Consider the following 27,122-nt stretch of genomic DNA (forward strand, 5'->3'; position numbering starts at 1 on the left):
TTCCCTACAGACCTGGAACTAGTGATTGTGAGTTCTTGTCTGGATTGAGGGTGTCTCCCAGGCTAGGAGAGCATCTTACCCTTCTTTATACTTTCCATAATGCCTCTCGTCCCCTGTACTCAATGGCTTGCAATATAGAGGATGGATGGATTCTACATTTTTCACTATAAATACTAGTATATGACATTGCATAATTGATTTTGCCTTACAAAAAATTTTTGTCAATGATTTTAATAATACCTCATACGTAAGTTTATACTTATAGCTACTGTTAACCTCTCAAAATATTTTTCTCTTACTTTTTTCCCTAATATATCTTTTTATTATCGATTATTCAACAATAAAAAAATTTCTCAGAGAATATCGGTCTAACTGTGAAGCATTTTCTTTCCTTTGAATCACAATTCCGTATAAAAATTGACAAACAAAAATATACACCAGATTGTTTTATCAAAGAGAACACGTCCAGATATCCTTGTTTTGAAAGCCCATTTGGGGTGTCCATTTGATGAACTTCCTGGTTTTCAGTTCTCATTATCCTAAATCTGAGCTGTTCTGCAAGGGCACTAAGGCCCGGCCTCTGGGTAGAAAGGGAAAGGCTCTGGAAACTGCAGTTCATTGTGTTGGTTTCTAAACCCAGCTTTGTCAGCTGCATGAAAATGTGGGGACGTGAGTTTATCTTTCTGGTTCTCAGTTTTCTCTCATCTTCAAAACGAATTGCTTGGTCCAAATGATCTCTCACAAACATGCCAGCTCTATAATTTGAAGTTTCAAAGTTGCCGTGATTCATTTAGTTAAGAAGGCAGAAGTCAACAAGCTCATTCAGTACATCCTAAACCCCTGATGTAAGGAGCATCCAGGTGCCTCTGTGCTGCTCCCTGGGGAGGCAGTGCTGCCTTTGAGAGGCTGGGCGGGGGGCTCTGGAGTCAGGCTTTTAACCCCAGTTCTCCTACCTACTGGCTGTGTAATATTGAATCATTTGTCTCAGCTTCCTCAGCTGGTTCCGTTTCATGTCCCTTATGCTGGATCACTTGCCACTGGGTTAAACCAAATGACACTTTTGAAGATCTGCCTAGTGTCAGGATCCATAGGGCTATATGTGATAGGTGCCTTGACATGAATAGCTTAACTATCAAGAGACAAAGGATGACTCTGTGGATACCAATCCCAGAGTCAGGGATAAACCCACTGACCAAGAAGCAGGGTTCCAATTAATGTTTTCCCATGACCATAATACACACACACCTATATATGTGCTGTGTATTTTCCTATATTCTTATAGCATCTAACATAATCTTGCCCACATAGATGCTTTTCATACATTTTATTATCTAACAACACTTAATCCTCACTTAAGCCCTAAAGAGTTGATGCTGCCTTTGTCATTTTTCAGAGGAAGAAGCCAAGTTCACAGAAGAAGCTTGCCACATCTTCCTCAGAGTGAGTCAAACCCAAACCTGTCCAGCGTCAAAGCCTGAGTTCTTCCCACATCACAAGATGTCCTCAGTGTCAGAAATGTGTAAGTTTGCTGACAGTTTTAGCTCTTCATCCTACACACACCTGGAGTGCCGGTCCAGCCCCTGCCCCATCGTAGACACATTCCCATAATCCTCCTGGAGAAAGGATTAAGGCCCAAGGGTCACGTGTGTACCAGCCCCTTGGCCTCAGTCTTGGCTGCCATGAGTGCTCCCCTTAATGCACTGGGAGGCAAGGAGATTTTGGACAAGAAAATGGAATCACAAAGAACTTGTAGCTGAGGCTGTCATGGAGGGTAACAAAAGTCAGATGCATGCCAAAGTTGGGAGGGGGTGAACCCAGGCATCTTGGGGAGGAAAATCTGTGCCTGAGGAAATGGAACAGACAGATGGAGAGAAGTGTAGGCAAGAGTCAGGGAGACTGGAGAGGGAGAAGGACCAGGAGCTGCCTGGCACTTCCCGTTCCCCTGAGGCATGGTTATGCTTCCCATATCTGCCTTCCATGAGGCTCCCCTGTTCTTTTTCAATTACCCCCCTCCCTCTTCCCCCCTCCCCCCCGTTTAAATAAGCCATCCCTACAACACCTTTCTGCGCATACCTCTGCCTGTCAAAGCCCAGGTAGGTAGGTTCCTGGGGAAATGAAGAGCCTTTATCTCCTCCTGGTATTCCTCTGCGATCTCCTTCTGGACCCTGTGCCATCCACAGTGATATAAACATAAACTCCTATACCTGGGTACCTAAAGCTCAGTTAAGAATTGGAAGCAGTCCAAATCTTGCTGGGGATTTGGGGCTTGGAGCCACAGTGACAAAAATATCTGCCAGGGAGCCAGGAAATGAAAACCCAGAAGAATGCTCCTCTCCACACCTTGCTGCCTTTCAGGTATGGAAAGCTGCCGTCTTAGAGCATCTGTACCAGGAACCATGTGCCAAGAAAGCTTCCTTTAGTGAATTTCTTTCAGCCAGGAAGGCAAAGGTTCCAAAACTACAATTCAGTCATTGTCAGACCTGGAATTCCCTTCCTGGGACGATTACATTTTGCTCCTGCTTAGCTCCTTGTTGCTTAGCAACCACAGTAGCATCAGGGGAAGCCACCAGAGAGAAGAGCCCTTTCCAAAGTGGGGCTGGGGTGGGAATCATCAGGAGTGGAAATTACCTTCTCACTTCCTAGAGAGATGATGATACGGTGTGTACCTCAGAGATAAGATAGAGGTGGTAGAATTAGGATGCATCTGGACAGAGTCATTTAAATGTCCACATCATATTTAATCATGAAAACCAGTATTCAAACAGAATTAGTTTACTTTGCAATGTAAATTAATATCTAATATTTCCTACAAGTTTCACTCTGAGGGATTCCTTGGGGCATGATGATGGTTCTCAGTTTATCGAGGAGGAAACTGAGATAGAGGGGGCTAATAACATGCTCAGCTTCACCCAGCCAGTTAATGGCAGGGGACTAGAATCCAAGTCTATCATTGCCTATCGCTCCATTGTCTATTGATTGGTTGGTCTATCATTCTTACATTTATTTATTCATTCATGATATAGGGTTGATGTTCATATACTATGCATAGGTAGGCATGGTGGTGTCAAAATGCTAAAGTTTAAAATTAACCACTGCTCCAAACTCATCCCCATCCCCCTCATTCTATCATCCTGTCCCTCCTCAGGATCCAAAAAACTAAAGAGCTATCACCTGGCTGAGCAGGTGTCAAGTGTTCATTCTGACCAATTAGTCCCTATTTTTGATGATTTTTATCAATTATTACTGTACATTGGGCTCCAGGTACAGTTTTACCCAGTGAAGATTCAGAGATATAATGCAAAACCCTTGACCTCAAGGAATTCACAGATTGTGGTTGTGGGGGAAGTGAAAAATAAGGGCATAGTTTATTGGTTTTTTGTTTTTTTTTCTCAATACTTCTTATGACAGGGAGCTCCTTGTTATTTAAGATGATCTGTTCTCATCTCAGGTCCAATCACAGTGTTTTCTATTATATTGAACTGCGATCTGCCTCCCCAAAACCTCAGCTGATTGGGCCTGGTTATGCCCTCCAGAGCAGAGGCAAGTGAACGAATCCCTGTTTTTCCTGATGTCTTTCTTACATCTAAAGACATTTTTCACATCCCACTCCAATTGTTCACAGTATGCTCTTACTGTTCTACTAGGACTCTCTTCTGTCCTAGAATAAAAAAAAAAAAAAAAAAAAAAAAAAAACGGAGAGAATTCTATAGCTGGCTTGCTCCTTAGAAGACTTTAGAATACCCCTCCTTTTTCAGAAGAGGGGTCTGAGGGTCAGAGAGATGAGAGTACTTGCCAAATAAGCTTAAAATCAAGTCTCCTTAACATCTTGTATGTGATCTTTTCATTGCATCATTGGAGCATACTCCCAATATCTACATTTCCAGAATTACCCCCAAAGTCCAAATATGGCCCAATATCACTTCACAGTTCACTGTGGTTATCACCTCCTTTGGTTAGCTACACCTTCTATTAATGCTACCTCATCTAAGATTGTAGGAGCTTTCCAAGTATCTTGATCCATTGCCAGGGCACACCCTTTTTATTGAATCAGTGATTCTCAATCATTTGCATATTAGAAGCACCCAGGGCATTTTGTTTTGTTGTTAATCCTCACCAGAGGACATTTTTTCCATTGTTTTGTTATTCGTTTTTTGTTTTTGTTTTTGTTTTTGTTTTTAGAGAGTGGAAGGAAGGGAGGGGGGAGGATAGAGAGAAAAAAAAAACATCCGTGTGAGAGAGACACATTACTTTATTGCCTCCCACACTCCTCCCCAGTCCCCACCCAACAGGGCCAGGGATTGAATCTGCAACCCAGGTACCCACATCTAAGGCTGGTGGGTTAAATTCCCTTGACTGGGAATTTAACCCACCAGCCTTAGATGTGGGGGCCAATGCTCTAACCACTGAGATCACCGGCCAGGATGAGGGCATTTATTATTAAGACTAATAAAATCAAGATAGGTCCCAAGCAACAGTAATTTCTGATTTACAATGTGTGCTGAGAAGCACTACGTAAGATAATACTACTTCATTTTCCAAAAAGGGGAGAATCAATATTGTATTTAAACCCAAGAAATGTGTATGTGTGTATGCATATGGGGTGGTGGGGTGACTGGCTCTGAGTATTGGATTATATTACTTGACCTCAACTTCTTATAAAGGAAAAATGTGTGGTTTTTGACTCATTTCTTTCAGCTCTTTAGCTCAGAGATGTGAAAATGACATGACCTACCCTTGCACTTGGAACCATATCTTGCTTGCATATATGCCCTTTATGTGGCCCTCAGGTTACGTAGGGAATGAATGATCTTACAGATTCTTGCTGTATCTGGTATGGGGTCTGGTGCAAGTTGGGGAGGGGTTCCGTGAAGACAATTTTACAGGTTAGACACAGGGATGTCTAGAACACAGAGCCACAGCACAACTGGCAGAGAGTCAGTTATTTGTAATATCAGAGGAAGCTTAATTTGTGCCCACATTTATTGATATTTTCTATGCAGACACAGCCCAATTCTTACTAGTTTTAGTTTTGGTTGGAGAAAACATCTTATAGGGAAAAAATAAAGTATATGTGTACAAAGGGGAAAAGAAATGTGTATGTTAAATAGATAATAAATGTGCCGAAAGTCTAAAGAGGATAAGATTTCTGACCTCACCCTCCTCCTGCCATTTCTGCATCTGTGCTCCATACACTTTGTAAACATCTCCTTTCTGTCATTTCCATACATTAGATGTAGTTCGAAGTTTCATGCCAGTCTACCCCACTTGGTTGTGAATTCTGAGTTTGTATCTCTAGTTGTTACCATAGTCCATGCTAGATAATGATTTGTTGAGTGATTGCAAAATGCTGAGTTTGGAGATTGTGCAGTATTAAGAGATGTATGTTGTGTGCATGCCCATCAGCTGCTCAAATGGTCCCTTTATTTTCTCAAGTCCCTGGGGCCCTAGGAAAAGGTATCTTACACTTGCATGGTACTGGTTTTTAGGCAACTTCTTTACCAGTTTCAGACTTTCTGTGTTTCAGGATCTAGTTCTCAGATAACCAGAGAGTGGCCTACTTGGGAAAGAAGGTAACAATTCCTGTGCCAATCAGCTAGGATTTGAATACAGGTCCAGTTCTTTAAGTAGCCATTTCATTCAGGGATGGGGCTTCAATTTTCAGGAATCCTTTATTATTATATTACTAGAGGCCCAGTGCACAAAATTCATGCAAGAGTAGGCCTTCCTTCCCCTGGCTGCCAGCATCAGCTTCCCTCTGGCACCCGGGACCCAGGCTTCCCTCTGGCCCTGGCTTCGTCCGGAGGACATCCAGAATGATGTCCGGTCTAATTAGCATATTACCCTTTTATTATTATAGACTAGAGGTCTGGTGCACAAATTTGTGCACAGGTGGGGTCCAGCCAGCCCACCCTGATCAGGATGGGGGTCCAATCAGGGGCGGGGCCAGGAAGAGGGACTGCAGACAATTGGCTGGCTGGCCCCATCCCCTGATCGAACTCCCAGTTGAACCCCTGGTCGAACTCCCGGTCGAGGGGACAATTTGCATATTAGACTTTTAATATACTGTATAGGATCATATATTTAAATGAAAATACATACAATACATTATATGTGACATATATGTAGATGTATATGCATGTATGTATATATGTATATATATTTTATATATAGATATATGAAACTAAGAGTGAAAGGGTTTTCCCTTTTCTTGCCCCTCACTCTCCTCCCGTCATTTAAAGATGGGCTACATGTAAGGAAAGAACATTGGATGAGACATCAAGGACATGGAGTCTTTTCATGGCTTTGCCTTAACTCTGTGACTCTGGGCAGTTTATTGCATCTCTTTCCTCAGCCTTAGGGTGATGGGTTTGACTAGGTGGTATCTCAGATAAGCTTTTGCTGCACTATTATTCTGTAGACTTACCATCTATTACAGTAACTTTAAAAAAAATATCCTCACCCAATAAGCTCATGTTCTTACTGATTTTGAGAGAGAGAGAAACATCGATGGGTTGTCTCCTAAAGGCACACTGACCAGGGATCAAACCCTCAACCTTTTGGTGTATGGGACAATACTCCAACTAACTGAGCCATCCAGCGAGAACTATAGCAACATTTAAATAACGCACGAGCTTCTCTGAGTTCCTCTTCAAGGAAATACAATACAGGAAGACCTTGTGAATATGCCGAGGTTACAGAAGGCAAAGGACTTGAGCAACAGGCAGTCACATGCTCCTGGGCAAACCCTTTTGATTTCCGAGGCTCACTTTTCCAATTTGTAAAGTGTAGGAAATGGCCCACATGCCATCTTAGGCCGCTGTGGGCTTTGGTATAGAAATTTAGGTGCACAGGGACATGGGCAAAGGTCAGCTAATTACAGAGAATGATTATTTTGACACTGTGTCCAAACAATTGATCTCTATTCTATCATCAACTCATATGCCCTGATAATATTTCCATTTCAGGATCACTTTCCTGCTAATAACAGAAATCCGGTATAAAGGGTAGCAGAAGACTCACTGAAATATGAGTTTTAACAGAGTTCTTGCAATGATGAATAACAGAAGAAATGTTTGTGGCCAATCAGAACATTCCTCTTGCGGGGAGATGAGGACAACAGGGAGGGTCCCATCCAGAACATGGACCAGGATGGGAGTTGGGGGGTCTTCCAACCCAGTCTCCCTTGCCCTACTTCCCTGCAGCATTTCTATGAAAAGTGTGAGGAGTGAAGAAGCTCAGTGGCAGAACTCAAAGGAGCAGCAACCCAGGCAGGCAATGGCTGAAGTGGTTGGTGAGGGGCGGGACTCTTCCTCATCACTACCAAATCATTCCCCAACCCAGATGTCCACAAACTCCTATAAAACGTGGCAGTCAAGAGTCCTCTCAGAATCAAAGTTCTGAGAAAACTCTACCCAATGTCTTTAGGCAAAACCGCCTGCAAACCTTGTGGAATCCACACCGGTCCTACATCCTATATAATAAAAACCTAATATGCAAATTGTCCCCTCCACTGGCAGTTTGGCCGCTAGCTATGACGTGCGCTGACCACCAGGGGGTGGTGTGGGACACGGCAGGCATCCAACAAGCCACTGGCAGGGGGGGGGGGGGGGGGTGTGCTTGCTACTGGCCCCAATGGGCTTCCGAGTGAGACAGGCCGCAGCTGATGGGACCACAGGGGCTGGTTGGGATCCCCCTGCGTCTGCAAGGCTGGCTGGGAGAGAGCGCGCTGCCCACCAGTTTACGTGTGGTGCCGCTGGGCGGCCCAGAGGCCTACGCTCTGCCCAGCCTGCAGTGTCTGGCCGCGCTCACTGCATCTCTGCATGGGGACTCCAGCGCCCTGACTCAGGTGGTAGGGTGCTTGTGGGGGCCTGGGGACCCAGTTGCTGCCCAGGCCCAGAGGTTAGCTGAGACCTGCCCTTCCCCGCCAGATGCTCACGTTTAAATCACCCGCCAGGCCTAGGGACCGCACCTGTGCACAAATTTCACACACTGGGCCTCTAGTTGTCCTATAATGTCCTATAATGAAGACATGTCCCTGAGGAGTTCCATTCCTCAGTTGTGGATACAGATACCCAAATACAGATGCCCAAAGAGATTAAAGGGTCACCAGGGTGTTCTATGAACTGAAGACATTCTACCTTATCCTTTCCACCACCCTAAGTCTGCTTGCCAATTAGCATTTGTCATCTCTCTGTGTCTTTCTCCTGATCAAGTATCCAATTTTTGTGAATAACGAGAAAATGCACATAAGCATCTAAATGCATACATGTAGCTTAACAAAAAATAACCCCCTGAAAGTGAAATGTAATTACCAGGTTAAAAAAAAAATGCACCCAGGTTTCAGAGCCTATCACATCGCGCGCCTCCCCCCAAACACTGCCCCTGTTGTGTCAGATAGTGGCAGTGTTGAGCCCGGGAACGGACGCCGAGCCCGCGGCGGTCCCCGCGGCCTCCCCGTCTCCGCGGCTGACTCCGGAGCGCAGCAGCCGCTGGGCCGCGCGGGCGCTGGGGAGCGGGAGGGGCTCGAGGGGCGGCCAGGGGGTCCCCAAGCGGCCTCCACGAACTGTTTTCCTCCTCCCCCGGCCAGAGCCCCATTCCCTCCAATTGATCGAAATTCACCGAAAATCAGAGAGAGGGAGGGTGAGGGAGAGGTCTCTCATTACTGGCTGCGCCTCCTGGGGCTGGAGCCGGGGGAAGCGGCCCCAGGTTGGTGGGGCGAACGGTGTTGGGTCTCCCGCGCCCCCTCCCAGCAGATCGCAGGGTGGCGGTCCCCGCTGGGCTCCGCCGCGCGGCCGCCGCGATCCTCCCCCTCCCCCGCCCGCAGCCTCCCCCTTCCTTTCACTAGGACTCCAGGACTCGGGAGAGGGCGCGGGAGGCGGCACACGGGCCCGACCCCACTCCAGCGCTCGCCGGGGACGCGGGCGGGCGGCGAGGGGACGCGGCGGGGGCGCGGGGCGGGCGCGGCCATGGAGCGGCGGCGGCGGCGGCGGCGGCAGCACTAGCGACCGCGGGCGGACCGGCGAGCGAGCGGGCGGGCGGGCGGGCAGGCGGGCAGGGCCGATCGGCCCCGCGGACCGGACTGCACAGCTCAGCAAAAGCGCCCTCGCCCTCCGCGCGCCTCCTCCTGCGAGCCCGAAGCCGGTAACATTTTTTTTTTAAAGCTCCAATCCGCCTTTGAAGAAAAGGAAAAGAATTAGCATTGATCGGAGAGACGGGATTATACATCACTGTAATTTTTTTTTTTTTTTTTGGCTTCTGCTAAAATTCGCCAGCTCGCCACGCGCCCGTGGCGAGCGTGTGCGAGTGTGTGCGTGCGGCTGTGTGTGAATGTGATTACTCCAGGACTCCTCGGGCTCCGGAGACGCCATTTTCCCCCTTGATATCTCTCTCCGTACACCGGCGAGCGGCGGAGGCGGCCGCGCCGGGCGGGAAGCGCGGGGCCGGCCGGGGCGCCTGCCGCCGCCTCCGCGCGCCCGGGGGCTCCCGCGCCCCGCGAGCGAGGGCGGCCGGCCCGCGGCTCGCCGTTTGACAGATGCTCATCGCCATGGAGTTACCTCAGCTGCACCTTTGGGGGCTCGGGCGAGCGACAGGAGCCGGGATCTGAGCGAGCGCGGCGGCCAGCGGAGCCGGAGCCGCCGGGACATGGGTGAGCACGCGCGCGGCGACCTCGGCCCGGGAGCCCCGCGCCCAGGCTCCCGCCGCGCCGTGGGGCCCCGCACGTCGGGGGCCGGGGCGGTGTGTGTGCCCTGCATGCAAAACTTAACGTCGCCTCGCCCAGGCTTTTGACTTTGCACCGGGGCGGGAAGGGGAAAAGGGGGCCGAGGGGGGCGGGTTGCGGGTCCCGGCGAGGCTGCCTAGGATGAGCGCGATGCCGGCCCGCTCGCGGGTGGGCAGCGATGCCGGCTCCTTTGGAGTGGCCCGTTGGTGGCGGCGATGGTGGAAGCGTTGGGCTGGAGGGCTGAGAGCTTATTGAGTTTCGCCTAATCTGATCCCCCTCCCCCGCCTTTTGCACCCTCCCTCAGTCCTGCCGCTGGCTGCCAGGGCTGGCTGGTTTGGTGTTGGTGGAGTGGACTTGGAGGGGGAGGGAGGAGGGAAAGGGGTGGAAAGGCGGCAGGATTTTTTTTTTTTTTCTCCTCTCTCTTTGTAACTTGCAGGTTAAGTGGAGCTAGAGAGCTACGTTGTTACCTAGTTGGATTTTTTTTGGGGGGAAATGTATCAGAATCTAACGAGTCCTTAATAGAAGGAAGAACAGGGAAGAAGTGGTCCAGCCAGCGAAGGTTGGTGTGTGCTTGTGTTGTGGCTCTGTGTTAGTCTTTCTCTTAAAATCTCCATCAATGGACCCCAGTCTCTTTCTTGTGCTCTCCGGTTTGGGGACTTCGAAAAGACAGGAATTCCCTTAAACGCAGAGGAATGGAATGCCTTTTTTTGAAAGCACGCATTGTGTGTGTTTCTGGAGGAACCGTGGGCTTGGGAATTAAGGGCAGGCTTCCCCCCGTTCGGTGGTTTCCAGTGGGAAATCACTCCGGAAAGGGAGCCCTTCAGTATTGATTTATTGTTTTTGTCTTTCAAACCATTATCTCTTTGATTAAGATACTGCCTGAGAAGTTCCACAGAGACAAAGTCAGGTAAACTGGACCAGGCAGATCTTGAGCAAGATGGTGATAACGGGTGATGCTGGTTTTGGTGTCTGTCTGTGTTGGAAGCATTGTTGGGTAATAGCAATTTTTGATCGGTAGAGCATGCTGCTTCTAAAAAAAAAAATAAGTAACTGCCCAAATGCTGCCTTCCAGTTCCCCTCCCCACACACTACAAGCACCCCTTCTCTCCTGACCCATACTGATTACAACCATTCTGAAACCGGATCCAACTGGAAATATTTTCTTTGGAGGTCAGAAAGTTGTGCAATTGGAAGTGGGAGATGAGGCTAGAGGTCCTGGAAGTGTGGGGAGGGGGTTCTTACTGCCCCCCTGATGCTGCGTTTATTCTTTCTGTGTTGTCTGTGTGGGTTCCGAGGGTGTGTATATTGGTCTAAAAGGACTGTTGAGGGAAGGATTTCCGATTTGTTTCCGCTTCAAATCAACTGTCCTGATAATCTCATGGTTGATGCCTAATACTAAAAGGCCAATTTGTGTTCTCTTTATACCTGCAGAAGCTCTCCTCCAGAAGGGCAATTTATTCTGGAATTCTACAGCAGCTATTTTTCCTTCCTAACTCCCTCCCCCCCCCCCCCCCCGCCCCCCAAATCCATCACCTTTTAATCCCCCAAAGTTTGGTTGGAGTCCTTGGTCTTTAAGGAAATAGTATTACTTGTTTTTGCTCTTACATGATTTTGCATTCTTTTCCTTTATTCTTCATCCTGTTTTTCTCCTTTTCTTGTAGATTTGTGCAAACAGAAACAAAACAAAACAAAACAAAACAAACCCACCCAAAAACTAAACTTCATAAAGTAGCTGTCACCAAAGCTCTCTGGCAGTTCAGCCCCATCTCTTACCCTCCTTTAGTTCACACCAGTAAATTGGATGTGCCCCATCTGAACTCATCTTCATCCACAAACACGTGTGTGTGTGTGTGTGTGTGTGTGTGTGTGTGTGAGAGAGAGAGAGAGAGAGAGAGAGAGAGAGAGAGAGAGAGAGAGAGAATGTGTGTGTTGGGGGCAGGAGTGGGGTCCAGAAGGAGATGTGGAGAGGAAGGGTGGTGTTCTGTGCAGGCCACATCTGCACCTCGGGGCCAGACCTGGATAGTCTGGGAGAGTTTCCTTTGCACACCCCAGTTAGATGTTGTCTGGCAGGGATGGGGAGGCGGGGCCAACTGGCCAGGAGGCTTGTAAGGGAGGAGAAAGTTTTGGCACTTTACATGTAGCCAGTTTACAATCCCAGGTCACTGTTTCCCCCTTCTGCTTTCTGTGGCTTCCACCATCCCAAGACTCCCTGAGGGAGGCAGACTCTCTCTTGCTCTGCCCTGGCAATCCCAAGTTTCAGAACCAAGCCTAAGATGCTGTCTTTTCTTCCTCCCTACTTAAAGGAGTTGCCTGCTAGGAGAGAAGGACATTAGGACAGATCAAAAGAGTGTGCCTGATACAGAGTCTTTGCAAATTTCAGGGAGTGTAGGCTGAGAGTTTATGAAGTCCAGGTCCTCTGAAAGTGCGGTGTTGCACACCATCTCCCTTCCCCCCATTTATAAAAAAAAAAGTCTTAGTCTTGGGAAGTTGAATTGGTGTTAGAGCTGGGCTGAGAGAGCTGCTTGCCTCTCTAGTAACCCGAGCTGGGCTGGGGGGAGGAGGTGGTGAGTGAATGCAATCCTAGGCCAGAGGAGGGAAACCAACTGACTTGTCTCTCTTAGCGGGGAAAATAGATGTGTCACTGGAATAAACAAACTGGAAGTGGGGGAGGGGAAGGCCTGGGGTGAACAGAAGGCCCAGTGGCTGAGAGGCAGGGGTGTGGGTTAGAAAGGGGCCACTTCTAGCTTGGGAGAAAATATCAACTGCCTTATATGTTCATGAATGGGCTAGACAAGTGACGGGGTGTAATCCGATCTTTTGTGTGTTAACTTCAGAATGTTACATAGGAAGGCGCTGTTGGCAGACTCAGTTGAACTTCACACAGAGGAAGCCTGGGGGTATCCCTGAGTGAACCAAGGAGCCCGTGGTGCCACGAGGGCTTCTGGTCCTCTACATGTATTATTCATGGCAAGCTACTTCGTAAATTACTTGACCTAAAAGACGGTTGGAGGGAAAGAGAAAATAAGTGCATGGAATCTTTGTAGAATTTAGTTGAAAGTGGTCAGTGGGGAGAGGCAGGAGTTTGCTGAAGAATACATAGGTAGGCACTTCTCCTTGGATTCTCTTGACCTTCAATTCCGTCTGGGCCCGAATCAATACTTGTCTGGCACAAAAACGCACCTCCAGAGGAAGAGAGTTTTTCGGACTGGTCATTGTTTGCAGTTGTACTCCAGCCTCACTCTGAAGCGTCTTCATCCCATGCAACAGGAGGAAGATGAGAAGTAGCGAGCTGGATGGGACATCCCTTCTGGACTTCCGAGGAGACACAGAAACTTGGCCGGGCCTCAGCCTCCCAGAATACCAGTTTTTTTCCCTTGGAGACTCGAAGTTTTAATTGAAACCAGAAAGCTATTGAAGGCAGACCCAGCCAATGAAACCTTGTTTTCTCTGCTGCTCAGGAATGGGAAATAAATAATGTTTTGCTGATGGCATTTCAAGTTGCTTCAGTTCTGCTCCTGCCAGAAGAGCAGAGTAAATTATTATTATTAACACATTAGCATTGTCAGGAGTTGCAGTGCCCTAAAAATCGTATGATGTCATTGAGTTTGCTCAGGGACCCACTGTGTGGGACAGTTCTGGTGTGTGTGTGTGTGTGTGTGTGTGGGGGGGGGTCGAGTGGGGTGGGGGTTTAGGAGGCTGCTCATGTCCCGGAGAGCTGCCCTGAAAAGAAATGAAACCTCATAAGAGTTCTTGCCATAGGTCACCATGTTTGGTCCTTGGGTTCCTGTGAAGAATGGAACAAAACAATTCACTTCCATTCCTGGGCAGTGGCATATTATGAAACTGAGGGAGCTTCCCCAAATGTTTTGGGCCAGGATTAGGTAAGGAGTAGTATCATCGTGCATAATGCCTTAGGTTTGGGCCTCTTTTAGAGCAATTTCTAAAGGTGACCTGGTGTTCCACACACTCTTCATAACGTGGTGGACACTTTGGGCAGCCAAACGCTTGATTGGTGCAGAAAATTAAACACCCAGATAGCCACAGTGTACTTCATAGAAAGTGCCTTCCTCCATTCTTGTTTGGTTCTGTTTTCATTTCCATGTTCGCTTAGCCTTCTATTAGATTCTGAGACCTCCTTGGACATAGCAAGTTTGGGGGCAGTATAAAGTTTGGGGGGAACTGATAAGCTTAGTTAGATGACTGAGCCTAAGTTAGTGTCCTTACAGTTTTAAAAGTCCAGAGGGAATCTGTGTCCCTTTCAGAGTTGGTCCCCCCTGCCCCCTCCTTAGAGGGTACCTTCTAAGGTTGAGGAAATGTTATGTTTTTAATGGCCTTTTGTTTAGAAACCCACAGTTGACTTCCCATCCAGTTCAGAGCAAATGATGCCAAGGGTCTAATGAAGAAGGTGACCAGGCCCAAAGTCCATAGGACCCCTGGGAGGAAGGGTTCTGATTGGCAGATGCATGATGAGCCAGCGAGCTGACCCCAAGCACACCTGTTCCCCTGCTAGGGAGGATCAGGAATGAATGGTGCGCAGATAAGTGTTTCCGAACTTTGCCAGCTTGGAAAACTGTTTCCCTAACCCAACTTACTATTTTCTCTAAAAAATACTCCCTTTCATATACATGGCACTTTGCCCTTTTCAAAGATATCTTCACATCCTAATTCCCTCTTGGTTCTCTGAAGGAGGGAGGCCAGATAAGCATTTTCTCCTCATTCAGAGGAGGCAGTTGATACAGTGACTTGAGTACATGACACAGGTTGGTGGCCGACCTGGGACCAGACGCCTGTGTGATAAAGTGTGAAGAACATCCCACCTGATAGGACACATTTGCTTTGGATCCTGTCCTCCTACTTCCCAGCTAAATGACTCCCCCTCCCCCACAAGTTATTTAACCTCTTTGTGCCTCAGTAACTAATCAGTAAAAGAGGGATAAGATGCTTGCCCTGTCTACTTCACAGGGGTTGTGAGGATTAAACAATGCCAGCTAATTTCTGTGATTGGACTCTGAGAGGATTTCCATGCTGCCTCCTGGATACTGGTCCTGAGATCATTGTCACCATAGCGCAGCAACTAATAACCCCTTGGTACGGCCAAAAGTGCCTGCAGGGGCCCCGTATGTTCTAAGACAGTCAGGGAATAGTTGTTTTCTGCTCTTGAGTTGACTCAGTTGAATTTTTTGGATGCTTCCTGTGCTCAAAGAGAAGAGAGGGTGTGAGGGGGAGGGTCCCCATCAGGGGGCTACAGTGGCTGAGCAGCGACATTCTGGACAGAAGTTTTAGCTTCTGTAAAGAAAGGAACTTATAACAGGATTAGCCGTGTCCCAGCAAACCCAGTGATTTCTCTAGAATTGGAAAAGGGCTGAACAGTCCAGTTGTTCCCTCTTTTTTTTTCTTTCTTTTTTATTGATTTTTAGAGAGAGAAACATGGATCTTTGCCTCCCTCTCGCTTCCTGACCAGGGAATTGAACCTGCCACCTTTTGGTGTCCAGGATGACGCTCCAACCAATGGAGCCAAGATGGCCAAGGACTGTTCCCTAACTCTTAACCCTCTTTCTCTTTCCTGTGATTCCTGGCGCAGCCCATCCAGCAGCCTGCCCCAGGCACCTGGCATTGTTCTCGAGTGAACCCCATTTTACACAACACACGCAGGCCTCTGCTCCCATCAGACTGGCTTCCTTGTGTCCCGGGGCACTGTGAGCACAGGTCTCCTCCACACCTCAGCTGGCTCTGCTTCACCACCTCCTCTGGGGAGGGGTCCTGATTGGGCCCATCTGGCTGGCTCTGCTACCTCTTAGGTCAGCAGACCAGTTCTCGGCTCCTCCCCCAGGCTGCAGAGCGCTTGCTTCTGGTCTGAAGCTCTAGCCTGGCTGTAGAGCTTCTATTTATTGTCCCTACCTCCCCAGGCTGTGGGTCCCTGAAGAGAGGGACCGAGTTTGCCCCAGGGCGCCCTGCCCCTGCGAATGAACCAGTGACTCCTGGCGCCTGAGTGAGTCACAGAACTGATGTGAAGGTAGAATATCCAAAGTGAATGCTGTTTAAGGTGAGCTTGGCTTCGGCTCCCTGAGAAGCCGCACATTGAGGACCTCTTAGACAAAGTGAGTAATAGCCACTTGCGTCAATGGCTTTTTGTACTTCTGGCAGTCTTTCAGGGCCAATCGCCCACTCTCAGTTTCTCCCTCAAAGCCTAAGAGTTGATGATGTTTTACCACATGTGCATCCTACCGGTCACTCATTCATCGAATCATCAAATATTTATTAAGTGCCTACTAGAGTCTCATCGTCACAATAGCACATACAGCTCTTGACTTCCTCTGAAAATGCCAATTGCATTTCTTGTCCACCACACTCATTTTGGCACTTAACTATGCAATCTTGTCTGTTACTCAAGTCCAAGTGCTTTCCTGCTCCTGGGTGACTTTGCGAGGCTGGCCGCGAGGGAAAAGGCGACCGAGCAGAGAGAAGCACTCACAGCGGAAAATTCCAGGGAAAGGATCCTGCGAGGCAGGCCACAGGCTGGGCTGCCTGGCCACTGGCATTTGATGTGGGACAAGTTACTGTGCCTTGTCCCTCCTACCACAGTAAAGTGAAAGAGTTGGCCTTACTATGAAATTCCGCAATTCTGCAGCTAGACGTGTCCCAGGAAAGTTAAAGCTTTCTTAAAGCTCAGAGTTCCTCAGTCCCCTGTGATGGCAGCCCAACACCCATGTAGACCAATCCAAAGGGTTGGCACACTTGGCTAAGTGTTACGGTGGGGAAGCAGGTTATAGAAGGGGGAATGGGACCAGTTAGAACCAGAGAGCCAGATGTGGAGGGTGGGTAGGGAGAGGAGGGATGGTGAGCTGTGTGAAGACACACCATAGTGAATAGTGTGGAAGGAAGACGAAAATTGACTCTCTGCATCTCTTGTAAACTAGTCCTCTTCGGTGAAATGACTTGGTCGAGACAAGGGAGATGAGGCAAAGAGAGCTTCTGGAAAATCTAAACTATGCTCCCTCTCTGGGCTTTGCTACTGCTTCTGGTGCCCAGGAGGCACCTGGAATCTCTGCTGTGGTTACGCCGTGACCTCATGGATCTAGGAGGCTGGGTATCATTATTATTGTTTTGTAGATTTCATTGGGCACGAAGACTGGGGCCATGCCTGTGCTCCCTGGGGTGTCTTCTCCATCCCCACAGCAGAGCCTGCCCTGCCATGGCCTGTGTTCAATCACTACTACTGAGTTAGTTCGCATGCATTTTGAGATCAAAGATAGTGCCCCACAGTTTGTCCAATGCCAGAGAGAGGGCTCCGTGCTTTTGGATTGAGGTGGGATCAGGAAAGTGGGGCCCTGACCTGAGGCCCTGTGAACATTCAGCCGGAGTCCTGACCCACTTAGGAGCACGCTGGTAGGATATTGAGGAAGATGGAAGTTCTGCAAGTTACTGGGGTGTTGCAGTTGCTTTTACCCTAGGACTTGGGGGTAGGGAAACAATAGCATGTGACACTGTTAGCCTAACTGAGTGAGAAGCAGTTTCTTCATTATTTCTCCCCTCAGCTGAAGATGTGCAGCTCTACCATGGAAAGAAGCTGCTTGGGGTTTGAACCTGGAGCTGGAAAGATGTGGAGGCGGGAGATGCTGAATTTGATGAGTCTAGCACAGCAGCCCCACCCAACACGCTCATCAGAAGTGTTGGCTCTGTTGTTGTGCTTGTAGCAAAATAATGAAATCTGGGTGGCAAGTCCCCTTGCAGTTGTTGGTGGCTGTGTCTGTGACCTATTGTTATTTGAACAATGAGAGCTTTGATTTTTTTACAAGTATTGATTAATAATGGTGGCTAAAAAGGATGATTTGATGTGAAAGCCCTGTGGGCCTCCTTTCTGCTCATTATTTTGTACTCTAGAGCTCGATTACAGTCAGTTTTTTGATCCTCAAATATTTATTAAAGTCTCAGCATTGCAGCCCATGTGAGCCATTGCTCCTGGCGCTGTTGGCGGGAAAGGTCTGGTATGAGAGGGGGCTTTTGCCCCTGGAGAGTGGACAGAGTGTCTGGAGAGACATGCTTAACTCATATGGAAAGCAGCCTGCAGCCGAGTGTGAGCATGATCTGAGTGGAATTACGCTATTTGTGTGTATTTGTGTGATCAGGGCCGAGGCGCAGTCCGGGAAGGCTTGGAGGAGGATGTGATTTGTGGTTTGATGGTGGAACTGGAACACAGGGACATTCTTGGTGGCAGAGTAGCTTTCACATTGGAGCAGGGATGGGACAAAGTTTGCATGTGAATTTGGAATTGCCCCACGGAAGGAATGCTGATCACCAGCATGCACTGCAGCTGGCAGGAGCAAGGCAGCCCGAGGATGAAGGTCCCGTTGGCTGACATGGACGGGCCGGCCACCCATAGCAGGCAACTTGGTGGTCTGAGGTCTTCTGGCTACAGTGTGAGGGACAAAACCCAAGGCCCTTTAAATTGGACCCAATCTAGCTGTTGAGAGTTTTCGTTCAAACTCATCAACTCTTCAACCCTCTGGTTCAGCAAACTTTGTTTGCTCATTGGCATTTAAGCATGAGTATGACCAGACCCTGCTGGGTGCTGTGTGGATCCCAAGAGATGGAGTTACCTCATCTCTGCTCTTAATCTAGCGGAAGACACCATAAGAACCCAGGAAAACCAGTGGGGGAACAGCAGCGTCAGTCATCTGGGGCGAAGTAACAACTCCAGTGAGAGCATAGGGAAGGCCAGCATCTCCAGTGGCTGGACAGATTAGGAAAGCTTCAAGGGGAGGTGGGCTTGGGCTGAACTCTTGAATAATGGAACTGTGAGGAGAGCAGCAGGGGAGATGTTCATGTTGAGAAGGTAGAGGCAGAGAGGAGACCACTTCCCAGAGACCAGGGCTTTGTGGAATGTCAGGCAGCAAGACCGATGGGATGGGACCCTGTGGGGAACAGGCCAAGGCTACAACTCCCCTGACCTGAGACGGGAGCCATGGCTGATGTTTTCAGAGTGTGCGGAGCACAAGGGTGCTCTAGTCAGAGAATGTCCATCCCTACCACACATGAGAGAACCCTAACATCCGACTGTCCTGCCCACCCCTGCTCTTGTCAGCCACCAACTCTTCAGTCTGGGTTCAAAAGAGTTCTCTTTAGATCAGAACCCAAAAATACATATAAGCATTCAGAGCGAGTGATCCTCCTCTCCGGGGGCTTAGTGTATAATTGGAGAAAGACATGCACAAGTTTCAGTAAACGCAATATTGAAATGGCATTTCAAGGTGCTGAATAAGAAACATAAGGGGATGGAGATGGAGATACTGTTTGTTTAGCTCTCTGGGATGCATAACATCTCTTCTGTGGCAGAAGCACAAACTTGTCAGATTAATCTTTATGTTCAGTTGACAACAAGCAAAGCAGTTGCTGAATCAGATGGTTGAGAAGTCGAGGAATTTGAATTAAGACTGAACAGGGCATGGAGTCAAAAATTAGAAGGCCTAGAAAGAAAGACTTTAGAATTTATTATCGGTTTAATTATTCAGTTTAGTCACTGCCTTCAGGGAAGCCTGTCATTTTCATCCCCACTGGACTAAAGGCACGGTGGAAGACTGGAACTTCAATGACTGCTAATTCTGGGTATTTAAAGACGGATGCCATTGTGGGTTCAAAGGAAAGCAAATGACATTTTGGAGTTAGACAGAACTACCTCAGTCATTTCAATAAATTTCTCACCTTAATTTTTCCTATCTGTAAGGTTGGTCCATCACACGGTTAGATCAAATAATAAACTTAAAGCCCTTGTATACCCAGATGCCTGTTAAATGTTGGAATAATTTCTTTACCTCATGGATCTTTCCACTCTGCTTGCACAGGACACCCTATGATCACAGTTCCTTCTTACAGGTCTACCCTGAGATATTTAACCTACTTAGGTGCCATTCTGTATATGTTATTTGCTTTTTCCTTATAAGATTCTGTCTGGGAAGACATTAGGAAGGCAGAGAAGGAAACTGTTGCCCAGAGGGTTTAGTGATGTGGCAAGTCAGTGGCAAACTGGTTTTGGAGCTCCCTTCTGCAGACGCAGTTGAGAGTGTTGGGCTGAAAGCTGGCATCACTGTGTTTTAGAGACATTAGATGCCAGTAAAAGCACAGGCTTTGGGTATATAGACTTGGATTTGATTGTGGATCTGGCATAGGTTGTGTGTGCCCGTGAGCAAACTGGAACATAATTTTCACATCTGTGGAATGAGCACAGGTCTTCTGCATCATAGGGTTGCTGTCCCGATGACACGGATGATGTCTTTAAAGGCCATTGGTTGTGTCTAACCCCCCTCACACTGCAGCTGAGTACCTCCATTGACTGCATGGAGAAATGGTGACCACAGGTAGTTTGCCAAAGCAAGAGCTCAGACCTGTAGACTTGAGGATTGGCCCAGCCCAGTCTTCAGAGATGATTCCCCAAGTGCCCAAGTCCAAGGCTTGTTCTGTTGTGTTGTTGGTTCCCTAGGAGGCATTGTTTTTGTAGCTATTGCTGGAACTGTTGGTGAATAGATAGTGTGCCCAGCCTCAGGCTTCAAAGCTTGATTCTGTTTTGCTCCCTTATTGTGGAGATCCTGAGCACAGGGTCTGATTTCTTGGTTTTGTGTGACACTCAGCCAGGAAGAGCTGCAGAGCCAGTAAAATCTATGAAGAGATGGAAGGTACTGACCCTCTCCTTGAGGGGGCTTTGTTGAGGAGGTGAAGCTCAGCATCAGAGACTGACAGAGCTAGAGGAAGCCCCAGAATCTACTGCATCATACCCCACAGTCTACACATGAAGATGGTGAGACCCAGGGAGAAAAAGGAACCTGCCCAAGGCCACCCAGCTCCAAATGTCAGGGCAGGGAATTGAGTCTGAAGTCCATGACTAAACTCAGTCTTATTTCCTCTATGAAACAAACTGGGAACAAGGGGAAAGCAATACTCCAGCAACATCAAAATACTGAAGGTAGCAGGTAGTACATATTAATCTACTGTATGTGCTTCCTGTTGTAGAGGGAAGTGGAGAAGGTTGGTCTCTAGCCCCATCCCTTGGGCTTTACTTGGGATCTGCGAAGAGAAGGCAGCATTTAGCCAAATGCTAGCGTGGATGATACAGACTATGGTAGTAAATCAAACTTCCCCCACATTTTGAAGATGCAGTAAGGTGATTCTCAACAGGTTCTTTCATAAATATCTTATATGAATCTTCAAATACTTTTCAAAACAGCCTTGAGGTAGGATTATTACCCAATTTCAAAATGAAATTGAATAGTTTAAATATATTTTCCAAGAACACAATTACCAAATAAAAAAGAAAGGCTAAGTCATCCAAACCTATGACATCCAAGTGGTGCTTCTTTCATTCTTCTTTTCAAGGAAATGCATGGCTTGGACACTTGCTGTTGGGTTCATTGTGCTCTTAACTGTGGTAGAGGCTTTTGTAAAACCCAGCCCCTTCCTTCATGAAAGTCCTGGTCTGGTGGGAGAGATAAAGAAGTAAATGGCAGAAACCCTTCAGGGAGGAACCAAGATGGCGGCATAGTTAAACAACTAATCTGCTGCCTCACACAACAATTTCAAAAACACAACTAAAAGACAAAAACGTCTACCACCCAGAACCACGGGAAAGCTGGCTGAGTGGAAGATTTACAACTAAGAAGAGAAAGAAGCACAATCGCTGAAAAGCTGAGCTTAACCAACTGCAGCTCCAGACTGCTCCAAAACCGCCCAAGCAAAGGAGGAGAAAACTAGCCCTTGCTGTAGCTCCTGCTGGGGAACACACAGTACACAAGGGTACACTAAGAGTGTCCACCTCAAGTAACTGGGAGGCTGACCCGTTGAACCAATAGGACACCTAGTACACAAAACTACCCTACCAACTCAGGGAAGCAGAGAATATGAGAAGGCAAGGAAACAGATCACAAACCAAAGAAATGGAGGAGAACAAGCGACTGGACATAGAGTTCAAAACCACGGTTATAAGGTTTTTCAAGAATTTCATGGAAAAGGCCGATAAATTCAATGAGACCCTTGAGGATATGAAAAAGGACCAACTAGAAATTAAACATACACTGACTGAGATAAAAAATATTATACAGAGACCCAAAAGCAGACTAGAGGATTGCAAGAATCAACTCAAAGATTTGGAATACAAAGAGGCCAAGGACACTCCTCTAGAGAAGCATGAAGAGAAGAGAATTCAGAAAGTTGAAGATAGTGTAAGAAGCCTCTGGGACAACTTCAAGCGAACCAACATCAGAATTATGGGGGTACCAGAAGAAGAGAGAGAGCAAGATGCTGAAAACCTATTTGAAGAAATAATGAACGAAAACTTCCCCCACCTGATGAAAGAAATAGACTTACAAGTCCAGGAAGCGCACAGAACCCCAAACAAAAGGAATCCAAAGAGGACTACACCAAGACACATCATAATTAAAATGCCAAGAGCAAAAGACAAAGAGAGAATCTTACAAGCAGCAAGAGAAAAACAGTTAGTTACCTACAAGGGAGCTCCCATACGATTATCAGCTAATTTCTCAACAGAAACCATGCAGGCCAGACGGGAGTGGCAAGAAATATTCAAAGTGATGAATAGCAGGAACCTACAACCAAGACTACTCTACCCAGCAAAGTTATCATTCAGAATTGAAGGGCAGATAAAGAGCTTCACAGATAAGAAAAAGCTAAAGGAGTTCATCACCACCAAACCAGCATTATATGAAATGCTGAAAGGTATTCTTTAAAAAGAGGAAAAAGAAGAAGAAAGATAAAAATTATGAACAACAAATACATATCTATCAACAAGTGAATCTAAAAGTCAAGTGAATTAAAAATCTGAGGAACAGAATAAACTGGTAAACTTATTAGAATCAGAGGCATAGAATGGGAGTGGATTGATAATTCTCAGGGGGAAAGGGGTGTCTGTGTGGGGAGTATGGGAAGAGACTGGACAAAAATCATACACCTATGGATAAGGACAGCGGGGGGTGGGGGAGGTAAGAGCAAAGGGGGGGTGGGAACTGGGTGGTAGGGAGATATGTGGGGAAAAAGGAGAAACAATTGTAATCTGAACAATAAAGATTCATTAAAAAAAAAAAAAAAATAAAGAAGTAAATGGAATATTGCAATACAGTTTGCCAAATGCTTTCATAGCAGACTGCCCAGGGAAGCTTGATTGAGACCATCTGCGAGTATGAGTGTGAGTGTGGGTGTGTGTGCATGTATGTGCGCACATGAACATGGGCGAGTGCATGTATGCACATGTGTCCACACAAGGGGAAAGGAATAGAAAAAGCAGGTCCAGCCAGTCTTCATGAAGGAAGTGAAACTTGACCCAGTTCTTGAAGGATGACTTGGAGGTAACAAATGGAGAAAGGAGAAAGGGCAGACCAGCCAGAAGAAGTAACAGGGTTGATGAAGTGATGCAAATCGGTGGGACTTGGGGTAGCCCAGCCTCAGGAGAAGCTGCTAGGGAATGTGGGGAGTGCAATCATCAGGGATCACAGCCTGGAAGAGGTGAACTGTGATCAGGAAGGTACCATGCAGGTGTGGAGTATGAAAAAGGCCAGGAGTCTGAGCTTCATTCTTTGCTGTCCAGTGGTCGGCAAACTCTTTAGTCAACAGAGCCAAATATCAACAGTACAATGATTGAAATTTCTTTTGAGAGCCAAATTTTTTAAACTTAAACTTCTTCTAACACCACTTCTTCAAAATAGACTCGCCCAGGCTGTGGTATTTTGTGGAAGAGCCACACTCAAGGGGCCAAAGAGCTGTATGTGGCTCGCGAAGAGCTGCATCTGTAGGCCATTGGTGTGTTTGCAGGGTCAGAGAACTGTGCTGCAGAGCTGCTTTTGCCCTTGCTGATTGAGAGCTAGGGAAGAGTTGGGTCACTTGATCAATTTATCAGTGTTTATGGAGCATTTCCTCTGGGTGTTTCTGCAGCAGGAAGGGTTTCAGAGGCCCATCATTCAGAGTCATGGGAACCTGAGTCAAATGGCACCTGGCTGGCCTTTGACACAGCCTCTCATTCAACATTCACTCAGCGAATAATTTGGAGTGTTGCTCCATGGGGCAGGAGCTGTGCCAGACTCTGGGCGTTCTGTGATGAGCCAAACAGACACAGCTTCTACCCTTAGCACTTACCTTCTAATGGGGTAGGCAGAGGTGAAACTAAGAGTGGCACATGCATTCATTATAAAATGTAGTAAGTGCTAGGAAAGAAAATCCTACGTAATAAAGGCACAAAGCAGGGAGTCCTGATCTGAGTTATGAAGCCCAGGGAAGTGCAGTTTGACTTGGGCCTGAGCAATGAAGAGGCATTAACTCAAGGGAACAGGAAGAGGATTCCAGATACATGCAAAGTACCCCAAGTGGGGAAGCCACTTCTGACTCCCCACTGAAATACCTTAGAAGACATGCTGAAAGGTGAATGCTCAATCACCTTCAAAGCCAAAGTCAGACAATCTATTGCCCGAATCTGAGGTGGGATTCTTCTACCTATAGGGCGATAAGCCTAGGTTGGAAATACAATTGCTTCCCTATCTGTAGTCAGGTAGGCTCACACTCCATCCGTTTGCACCCTTTGCCCCTTAGGAGCCGAAACTCACAATTTGTGTCAGCCAGAAAAATAGGTAGTCATCAGGTCTACTACATGGGCAACATTAATAAAACAACTGAAGATGGTCTTTTCCCTAACATCATTATATGTATTCTCAAAGTCTACAGCTCTCAGAAAACAAATGGGCAAGATTAGAGGATAGAGATTTGCGAGGAGAAGAGGGACATTGACTTCTGAGCAGAGAAGTTTCCTGGAATAAAGCTGAGACAAAGACATAAAGAGTCTTTGTGGATTTCAGCCTTTCAGAGTTTAAAGAATATGGTAGAAGGATCCCCTCTTAGTCTAGCAGAACAGTAGTAGATAGCTACCATCTCGACACCTCTGATGTGGAGTTAGGAAGAGGTTCACATGGTAGGCTGTCAGGAACTCCGGGTCTGGCTTCCACCTACCACTGTCACTGTTCAGTAGGAACCGAGGTGATCGGGAGACTGATAACAGTAACAGCTCTGAGAGGAAGACTTGACTGGCTTCAAGAATGGAAGGAAGAATCAAAAGCAGACCTGTGCTTTTTCTGTAGACCAAGACTACCCTGCATGACTCTCTCCTTATTAAAGCATGAGTAAAAATAAAGAATCCAACTTGAGACCCGAGGGGGGGAAACACTCAAAATATGGTAAGAGAAACAGTATCAGGATAATTATTTACTACAAGAGCAAAATAAGAATTTTAGAAAGCTACCAGACATCCACAATAGGAAGAAGCATGACACTGGTGTAATAAAAGCATAAAGTAATGAAGAAGGAACATTCTGAGGTGGAAAGGTATCCAAATCAGCTGAAAAGAGGATAAAAAAGGAAATATTGCAGGGATACAAAAGTGTGCAATAGCAGAATTAAAAATCCATAGTCAATAAAGGCAAAGGGAGGTGTGAAATTGAATTAAATTGATATTATAGAGGCTAGATTAGGGTAAACTCTTCCACAATGAAAAATAAAGAAGTAAACACAGCGAAAGAGAGAATGAGAGAAATGGAGAACAGTGTTACCAGTTCTAAACTAAGAGTATAGGACAAATTTAAAAAGAAATGAGGTCCCATTGAATAATGAAAAGAATAAACTGAAGGGAACATTCCTAAACTAGAAAGAACCTGCATCTACAGATCCCAAAAGCTTGTTTTCCAGCAAAAATAAAAGGAACAAGATCCACACTACACTTACTTTGCCATTAATAAAATTCTATTATAATGAAAAATATCTTCAAGGATAAAGTTAAAACAAGTTGCCTACAAAGGAAACAAAACCAGGCTGGCCTCCCTTTTCTCTTCTATTACTTCAGATACTAAAAGACATTCTTCAGAGTTTTGAGAGGAAAGGTTCTGACCTGAGGATTATCTGGTCAGCCAGTGTTTTCTACATGTAAAGGTGAAAGAAGTGCCTGACCTTATGGGGATTTGCAGAATATGGAGCTGAGGTAGGGCTCAGGATGAAGAACTCGGGAGGTGTTTGGGAAAGGTCAAGATTGAGGTCATGGGCCTTCCTGTATTTGTGACTATTTGCCTTTAAGACCTTATGAGGTACATGTGTTATTTAAAATTTCTTTTTTTATAAGGAGCATATAGTTCCATTAAAAAAGAAGGTAAAAAACCTTACTCTAATGAAGAAGATCATGAAGATGTTTCTTTCCCATTTTGTTGATGAGACTGAGGCTGAGTGAGGGCTCCTAAGTGCCTGACCTAGGTCCAGAATCCAAATCTTTTGAGTCCTGTTACCTATGTCAAGGGCTCTGTCAGTTCCACCATGGGAAACAGCAGTCAGGGTGAGGATAGCCTTTGTGCACCCTGGGAAAGAAGTGGATGGAATAGGTGGATGGTGCTAGGAAGCCCAGATTGGGTTGGTTTATTCATTTATTAATTCAGTCAGCCAACATTTCTTGAGTGTTCACTGGAATTGCATGGATGAATACAATGCAACTGATGCTTATTCTTAAGAGACTAAGAGTAAAACTGTAAGGGGAAAATACCTTTAAACATGGAATAATAGTGCTCTATGGTCAAGGCAGTTGATGGCATTGGTGCGCAGACTAGGTAAAGCCTAAGCATCATAACCACCAGGAGGGTTTGGTAAAAGCCATAGAGCTGGGCCCCATCCTGGAGCCCTGATCCCGAAGGCATGCAGGGCTCAAGAATTTGCATTTCCTCTAAACTCTGGAATTAGTTAAGAGTTCCCAAGGTTGCAGGTGGAGAATGGTTTGTAGACTAGGTAAATTATTCCATCCTTCAGATTTGAAGTGGGGAGAGGGTGTACTTTTAGGGAGTCATTTGGGTTATGGTTCCCCTGTCCCTCAGAAAAATAATTATGTAGGTTACACTGTCCAATTATGAGTGTGTATAGGTCTATGGGTAAACTTACAAAGTTTTGAGTATGGAAGAGACCTTGGTCCCACTCCATTCATTGCTGAGATAAGTATGGAGGATGGGACTCCAAGTGGCTGTGAATGGGAGAGCCAGGAGTAGAGGCCAAGTTTCTGGACTCCTATCCCAGTGTTCTTCCCAAGTACATCACCACCTTCTCCTTCTAGCCCCTCGGTTCCCCTGGGACCTCCTGGGCAGTTATTTCCTAAGCAATTTGTCCTATTGGCCCTGTCACGCCAAGTCCTGCAGGCAGCCATGGTAGGGTTAACTTGGGTAGGACTGGAGGCCTGAGCCAAGTACAGAGTGTCCATTGTGCACCCGCCCCCTCTGGAGGAGTTGCTGACTGCTGGAATGTGACAAAGCAAAACGTTTTCACCTTGCTTCAGCTTCCCCTTCCCGTGAGTGTGAGTCATTGAGCGCCTGTGCACACCCCACCTTGGCAGGGGAGC

General features: G+C 46.9%; 1 protein-coding gene across 1 annotated transcript in view; it reads left to right on the plus strand.

Moving 5' to 3' along the window:
- The first annotated feature begins 9,389 nt into the window (after nucleotides 1-9,389).
- SETBP1 (SET binding protein 1) overlaps nucleotides 9,390-27,122 on the plus strand; it is a 350,135-nt gene continuing 332,402 nt past the window's right edge. The window contains exon 1 of the mRNA XM_028136083.2: nucleotides 9,390-9,646. The gene's annotated coding sequence lies outside the window, so the exon portion shown is untranslated. The remainder of the gene's footprint in view (nucleotides 9,647-27,122) is intronic.

The sequence above is a fragment of the Eptesicus fuscus genome, chromosome 12 (assembly GCF_027574615.1).
Source record: "Eptesicus fuscus isolate TK198812 chromosome 12, DD_ASM_mEF_20220401, whole genome shotgun sequence".
Taxonomy (NCBI): domain Eukaryota; kingdom Metazoa; phylum Chordata; class Mammalia; order Chiroptera; family Vespertilionidae; genus Eptesicus; species Eptesicus fuscus.